We start from the raw sequence: 8120 nt of genomic DNA on the forward strand, positions 1-8120 counted from the left end.
CACCCAGCAGACCAAGGCGCCACCACCACCACAGCAGCAGCTAGCCACCTAGCCACCGGCACAAAAGGTTCATGCGCCCAGAACACTGCTGCCTCCGACTACGACAATAATGCCAGCACCACCGCAACAACACCAACCTATCTAGGATCGGCTCACAACCCTACATACGGTGGCTCGACGGACCCAACACCGTGGCTTTCATAGATGCAACAACTCTCCAACTTGTACCGTTTACCGGAGACTCAACAAATCTGGTACACAACTTTTCATCTAACAGGTGCAGCACATCGATGGTTCATGCGCATGACAAAGGATGCACCTATGACCGAGTGGGATCTCTTCTCCTAGATCCTCATCCGCAACTTCGTCCCTAACCGGGACACCACCGGTGACCTCGCACCACCCCGGCATGTCAGCACCGTGAACGACTACATCAACAACTTCATCACCTACGCTCTGCACGCCAGCATTACCAGTGAACAGCACCAAGTCAGCCTCTTCGTCACTGGCCTTCAGGATGCGCTCCAATGGCGGTCACATGCCACTACCCATGAGAGATGGAGGCGGCCTTCGACCTCGCGCGTACCTTGGAGCATCCCGCGCCTACCTCCACCGATGCAGGGTGAACCGCCCCGCAATCGATGATGACTAAGACCACACACCACGATGAGACGCTAACATCACCGACACCAGAAGGATGGGGCGCCTCCTCTCCTTGCTCCTACGATAGCCCAAGCACCGCAGAACACGCCAGCGATAGCACTTTCTTGACCAGCCAGCTACAACACTGGAGCGGCCGCCCACAGCAAACCAGATCACGATATCCTCGCACGGCTCTGCCTTGCCACCACAGACGAGCGCGAACTCTAGATCATCTCCGCCACCATTTAAGTCCAAGCAACAGCACTAGCTTGGTCCCTCCAACACGGCATCGTCTGCTACAACGAACAATACATCCTGATGACTTCACCTCTGCTACAAGACCTGCTTGAGTTGCTTGGAACTACATCACCGCATCTCCTAGCCATCAGCCTCCACACAGTGACATCTACACCAACAACACAAGCTTTTACCTTGAGTATCCTACTCCTCGAGGAATGGCCACTGCACATACTACCATCAACGACGATCATCTTCTTCGACAACAACGACCAACAGTTCCTCTCCATTAAGGATATTTACATCAGCAAACAGCACGGTGACGGCCACCCACTAGTCTCCCTAGCCAACTATGACACGGACAACCTCCTCTTCGGCACACTCCAGCACTTCACCACAACACCACCAACCATCGTCACAGTAGCATTATGCAGGCGCATCATGGGGCAAGTTGACGTAGGATAGGTACACTCGTTTCTGCGACCTCCACGGGTCATGCAAACGCTACACTTCCTAGGAACACTTCCTGGCGTCGCAATCTATGCTGCACGCTACATCCATGAACCAATGGAAGGCTTGGGAACCAACATCTACTACATCTACGGCTACTTTGTCTCCTTTAGCTACTACTTCTAGTTCTCCGACTACCACATCAGCACCAACCAATTCAACGACACTCTAGGGCACCTCACTGTTCAAATCGTAGAGATACCCTAGGGCACCAGACTACCACTAGAGGGTGTCAACAATTGGACATTGATTCAGTGCGATGACGTGCTGATCGAAGAAGGGGGGAGTGATGTCATACATCTGATGGAGGGCTTAGGTCAGCCGCGCCACGTTAGGGGGAGGGGCGCGCGCCCACAGCAGGGGCAATCTCCCGCTGCTCCACTATCCATACCAGGAGGTTCTCCATAGAGGAAAGAGAATAGGAATAGGATCGGTTGAGATTAGATAGATTGGGAGGAGTCCATATCTATAAGGACTTCCCTCATTAGATTACTTAGGATACAAATTTACTCAGGACTATAAATAGAGAGGCAATGTAACCATTGAGATCAAGAAAGAACAGCCTTAGGTTTATCCTTCCCCTTCTGCCTGTCTCTCTCTCCCTCTCAGCCGCCGCCCTCCTCCCCCATAGCCGACGCCTACACCCCCTAAACCCTAGCGCCCCTCTTCTCGCTCCTACGATAGCCCAAGCACCGCAGAACACGCCGACGATAGCACTTTCTTGACTAGCCAGCTACAACACTGGAGCGGCCGCCCACAGCAAACTGGATCACGATATCTCGCACGGCTCTGCCTTGCCACCACAGACGAGCGCGAACTCTAGATCATCTCCGCCACCATTTAAGTCCAGGCAGCAGCACTAGCTTGGTCCCTCCAACATGGCATCATCTGCTACAACGAACGATACATCCTGATGACTTCACCTCTGCTACAAGACCTGCTTGAGTTCCTTGGAACTACATCACCGCATCTCCTAGCCATCAACCTCCACACAGTGACATCTACACCAACAACACAAGCTTTTACCTTGAGTATCCTACTCCTCGAGGAATGGCCACTGCACATACTACCATCAACGACGATCATCTTCTTCGACAACAACGACCAACAGTTCCTCTCCATTGAGGATATTTACATCAGCAAACAGCACGGTGACGGCCACCCCACTAGTCTCCCTAGCCAACTGACACGGACGACCTCCTCTTCGGCACACTCCAGCACTTCACCACAACACCACCAACCATCGTCACAGTAGCATTATGCAGGCGCATCATGGGGCAAGTTGACGTAGGATAGGTACACTCGTTTCTGCGACCTCCACAGGTCATGCAAACGCTACACTTCCTAGGAACACTTCCCGACGCCGCAATCTATGCTGCACGCTACATCCATGAACCAATGGAAGGCTTGGGAACCAACATCTACTACATCTACGGCTACTTCGTCTCCTTAGCTACTACTTCTAGTTCTCCGACTACCACATCAGCACCAACCAATTCAACGACACTCTAGGGCACCTCACTGTTCAAATCGCAGAGATACCCTAGGGCACCAGACTGTGTCAACAATTGGACATTGATTCAGTGCGATGACATGCTGATCGAAGAAGGGGGGAGTGATGTCATACATCTGATGGAGGGCTTAGGTCAGCCGCGCCACGTAACGGGGAGGGGCGCGCGCCCACAGCAGGGGCAATCTCCCGCTGCTCCACTATCCATACCAGGAGGTTCTCCATAGAGGAAAGAGAATAGGAATAGGATCGGTTGAGATTAGATAGATTAGGAGGAGTCCATATCTATAAGGACTTCCCTCATTAGATTACTTAGGATACAAATTTACTCAGGACTATAAATAGAGAGGCAATGTAACAATTGAGATCAAGAAAGAACAGCCTTAGGCTTATCCTTCCCCTTCCGCCTGTCTCTCTCTCCCTCTCAGCCGCCGCCCTCCTCCCCCATAGCCGACGCCTACACCCCCTAAACCCCCGCCCCCCCCCCCCCCCCCCCCCCACACACACACACACACACACAGAAAGTTAAATGCAAAGTCCTCACTGGTTTCTTTTGTTATAGTAACAAAACACTTTGTCCAGAAAAAAGTAAACCCTTAAATACTGTATCCATCAGTAGACAATGGACCTTCTTGGCAGTTTGGTATAAATGAATAAGGTAAACACTGCTTTCAAATTATAGTAAAACTGAGCTGTACCAATGAAAAGCTGCTTCATCGGTGAAACCGAGCTGTACCAAACAAGCCCTAAGAAAACATAATTTTACAAGTTTTCACCTACCAGCTAGTGTCAAATTGTGGAGTAACAATCCACACGTTGGACATCAGAGGACCTAGGATATTACATGTATCCAAAAGGTAAGGACTGCAACCTCATTTCAGAAGTTAATATGCTTGGACATCAAGTTTTTCATCCATTGTGTTGTCACCATTTTTCTTCTCATTTGCAGCATCAAGGTGGTTGAAACCCTACGTTCTGGAACCAGATGCTGTATTTGCGTTTTAGCTAAAACAGTAGCTTCTTCTGCAAATCTCAGGATTGGGCTATTTTAGATTTTGCCCACACTATATCCAACCTCTTCTGTTTTCAAGTCCTCACTCCAGTTCAAAAACTCTAACCCTCCAAACTGTACTTGCTTAATACCAACATGACTGTAAAAATCAACAGAAAAACGGATGAGATTGCATTGTTCCACACAGGAATATGATACCAAATTATTCATAACATGACCGAATACAGTAAGCACTAAGCAGTGTCAGCTTGGACATCCCCCCCCCCCAACACACAATTAATCGAGACATTAAGAGGCAGCTAGTATATTATTTTTCATGAGTAACAACACTATGTTGAGTTATGATGAGGCAATAAAAAAGTGTGCTCCTCCCTAATGGTGTGCCAAAACTCACAAGCCCAATCTTGCCCTACTACAGGAACACCTTTCTAGCAAGGATTACATTCCAAATCAATAGTTACCCTTCAGATAAAATAAAAGGTTCAGTTTGTTTCTCCTCCTATAAAAGAAGAAAAGTGTATAAGCCGTGGAGCACAGTGCTCACAAACATGTCAGTTCGGCAAAACATACTGCATTCCTGTGGGACAGGTTGCAGCAGACTCAAGCTGTGCCACGTCACATACTTTTAATTTTTAGGGGGCGCCAAACAGAAAACCAGAGCAAGATATAAATATAGAAGTGCACCATATGTTAGCAATCAGATCCTGATGAGCAGAAATAACATTATACAAGTAAATAAATTACCAAATATATTGACAATTCAAAAGTCTGGTTCTTACTCTGAACTTATTGTTGTTAAGGCATTAAGCAGGATGTCCAAAAGCAATGGCTCATGAATACCAATGTCTACCCTGTGCAAGTTAATAATATGAAAATAAAGAGTCATGGGTTAAATCAATGTGATTAGAAATTGAAAAGGTATGCATTTGCATATTTTCTCTGGAATAAATATTTGTTTGAAAGGTATCATATACATGGTGCAAAAAGGTACAATTGCACGGATGGAGCTACAGCTTTCTAGAAAGCCATAGAATTGCAGTGTACTAGTATAAATGGTAGTAAGTATTTTTTAGTCAAAGTGGTCCAGCAGGCTTACTCCACCACAAAATTCATAAATCACCTAAAAATGATTTGTCATGATTAAACCCACATCGATGGAATTTATGTCGTGAATGCTCTTTTCATATTTATGGTATTTTTCATAAGCTTGTTAACACAAACAGTTAGTGTCTGTAATCCAGAATGATGTGAGAACAGATGATAGTAATCAAGAATTAGAGGACTGGGAAATGGATAACACCTTAGTTCAATAAGTCATGATAACTCACATGACAACATAAAAAGGTTACAGTCTACAGTTTGTAAGGCCGGCTTAGAAGAGAAATATTACACACCATACTCGTGCTAGATTATCTTGAATCTCAAGATCACCAATGTTGTAAAAGGACGTCGGAGTGACGTTAGCTCCTTCAAGAGCATCATAAGTCGGCCTTTTACAATCTAAAGGCAACTGCGATAACTGTAAAATAAACAAAAACTTTTGAAGCCCTTAGTTCAAAGCATTGAAGTTTGATCAAATCATTTAACTTACCAACATTTTGAAGAAAAGAATGGAGGTCAGAGTTTTACATTCTTACTAATGGAAGGATTATGTTACCCTGACTAGTATCATCTCAACCACTTTGTTTCCTTACTATATTTGAAGGACATGACAAGAAAACAAAAAAGGTTGTCCACAATGACATTCAGAAAGTGTAAATATGGTCCAACCATTATACCTGCATATTCATGGAATTGCAGCCACCAAGACGGCCAACTATATGCCATGATCGCAGGGACTGCAAGCACAATAAAAGGGAAGTTGCAACATCCTGAGCAAACATGTGTATAGATTTGATACATACTATGCTTCTTTTATAAGTGTGGTAAATACTTCCTGTTGGGAAAAAATAAAGAGAAAGAACTCACATCAGAAATTAAGGTAATATCTTTGGCAACAGAGCATTGTAGAACTCGAACCAAATATATGAATTGGAGAAGTCAAATCTAGAATAGGAAACAAGCAAACTCCATTAAGCAATTAAGAAAGATCTCAAAATGGTTGTCAATAGTTTTACTTCTTCATTGAACATTATAAGGTACTCGAGATCTAAACTTTGTGACTTTTCACCAATAGTTGATCCAACGTCACATAGGGTGTTGGGCTCATGCTCAGAAGTATTTTTCATAAGATCATGGTTAACAATATATTGTAAAAGAATCATGCTCGGAAGTGGCTTTGGAGGTCATCACAATAGAGGTTTTTGCTGGTCAAGGATGGAGGTTTACACACAGATTATGTTAAAGGTGTTGGGTCGCTATTTTGCGCTTCTGTTCGATGAGCTATAACCTATGAACTTGCTTTTGCTGCGAGTGCAGCAATTGTAATAATGAATGGCTAAAGAATCACTTGGAGTGGAGTGTATGATACCTGATACTTCTATTCCATCCATTATCAAAAATATTGTAAAAGAATTTAACACTGACAGTTTGATTTAGGAGGCCAATTTTGTAAATGAAAATTTGGAGACTCATCAGTTCAAACTGCACAGTATAAACTAGTCCTATCTAGCTAACTGGATTTTGTACACTGTACAAATATATGGCAGCATCAGAGAAGCACATTACTTGTTGAAGACGACCTTCATGGGGTTGGGCGAGCCGGTCTTGGTTTGCACGATCTTGTGGCGCTTCTTTCTTATCCTATCCTCCATCTGCACGAGAGCACAGGGCGTGAAGCAAACACCAAATTGTGCAACCGAGAATAAGACGAGGAAAGCCGTTCATTCGTCAGAACAAAGAAGAGAAGACAGGGGAGCCCACGCGAGTTTGGGCCTTCTTGGGGTCGTCGAAGTAGTCCCCCATAATATCTCCGATTTCGGGGTCGTGGTCGTAGTCGTCCTCCTCGCCGCTCCCCGTCCAGCTCGGGAACCCTTCCTCCTGCAGCGCCGCTTCGTACTCGTCGTCGCCCTCCGCGGCGGCTGACGCGCTCAGCGCGTCCCCCGCCCCCGCCGCGCGCCGTCGGGCGACGTGGAGGGACGCGTGCCTGAGGCGAGCAGGAAGGGAGCCGGGAGACGCGCGCTCGGTCTCGGGGCTGCTGCTGTTGCGGGTGGGAGAGGCGGCGGCGGGTAGGCGGCCAGGTAGCCGCCGAAGAGCGCAGAGAGCATATCTGGTCCCTCTGCGATGAGGTGCTCCTGCTGTTGCGGAATTTACAACGTGTACTGCGCCTGCGCTTGCTTGCCACGAGGGCGCCGCACGCACGCCGGCCAGTCGTCGGCAGGCTGACGGCTGAGGCTGGCTACTGGCTAGTGCAGCAGTAACTGGTGCGCTGTGGAAGTGTGGATGCTTACGGAGACGTTTGGATACGGAGGCGGATAAGGCCGACCCGTCGCGCGCGGCGCGTAGCGCGCGACCCCCAGGCCCACGGAAATCTTCTTCAGGTCTTCGGACCGGAGCCTTCTGCCGATGATTCCCGCGCGGCTCCGATAATTCCCGCGCGAGTTCCGTAAGTGCAGTCCAACGAGCCAACGACCGAGGTGTCGGCCCACGGACGGACAGCCCACCGAGCGTACCACATAGCGACAGCGACATCCGTTCCCCACACGTATGTTTCTTTTCTTTTCTTTTTCCTTCTATCGATAGGCTGGTATTGACGTCTTTTCTTTTTCTTCTTTTTTTTCTTATAAATCCCACTAGGCTGTTACGTTAGTTTTTTTATGTCTTATATTTCGTTTTCCCTTTTTCTTTTTTCTTTTTCTTTATTTTCTATTCTGTGTTATTTTACTCTAATTAATTATTTTATTTTTTCATGGGCATATTTTTTTTTCCTATATATTTATCATTTGTTATTAATGTTTTATGTGTGTTTTCTCTTCTTTGCTATTCTTTTCATTTTTATATTATTATTGCTTTTACTATAATTATTATTTTGTTTATTTTATTTTTATATTTTACTCTTTTTGTATTTCTTTCTTTTCCCTTTTCTCTTTGTCTTTATGTTTTCTATTTTATTTATTTTTTATTTTTTATTTTTTTATTTTTTGTTTCATGCGATTTTTCATTATCCTTTTCATTTTATATTTTTATTTTTATTATTTATTTTTGTTTTTACTATAATTAATTATTATGCTTGTTTTATTTTTATATTTTATTCTTTTGGTATTTTCTTTC

At 45.5% G+C, this 8120-nt stretch overlaps 1 pseudogene; it reads right to left on the reverse strand.

Annotated features, from left to right (window-relative positions):
* Positions 1-3424: 3424 nt before the first annotated feature.
* LOC136531061 (uncharacterized) lies at positions 3425-7244 on the reverse strand (annotated as a pseudogene).
* Between the last annotated feature and the right edge of the window lie 876 nt (positions 7245-8120).

The sequence above is a fragment of the Miscanthus floridulus genome, unplaced genomic scaffold (genome assembly GCF_019320115.1).
Source record: "Miscanthus floridulus cultivar M001 unplaced genomic scaffold, ASM1932011v1 fs_272_1_2, whole genome shotgun sequence".
Classification (NCBI taxonomy): Eukaryota; Viridiplantae; Streptophyta; class Magnoliopsida; order Poales; family Poaceae; genus Miscanthus; species Miscanthus floridulus.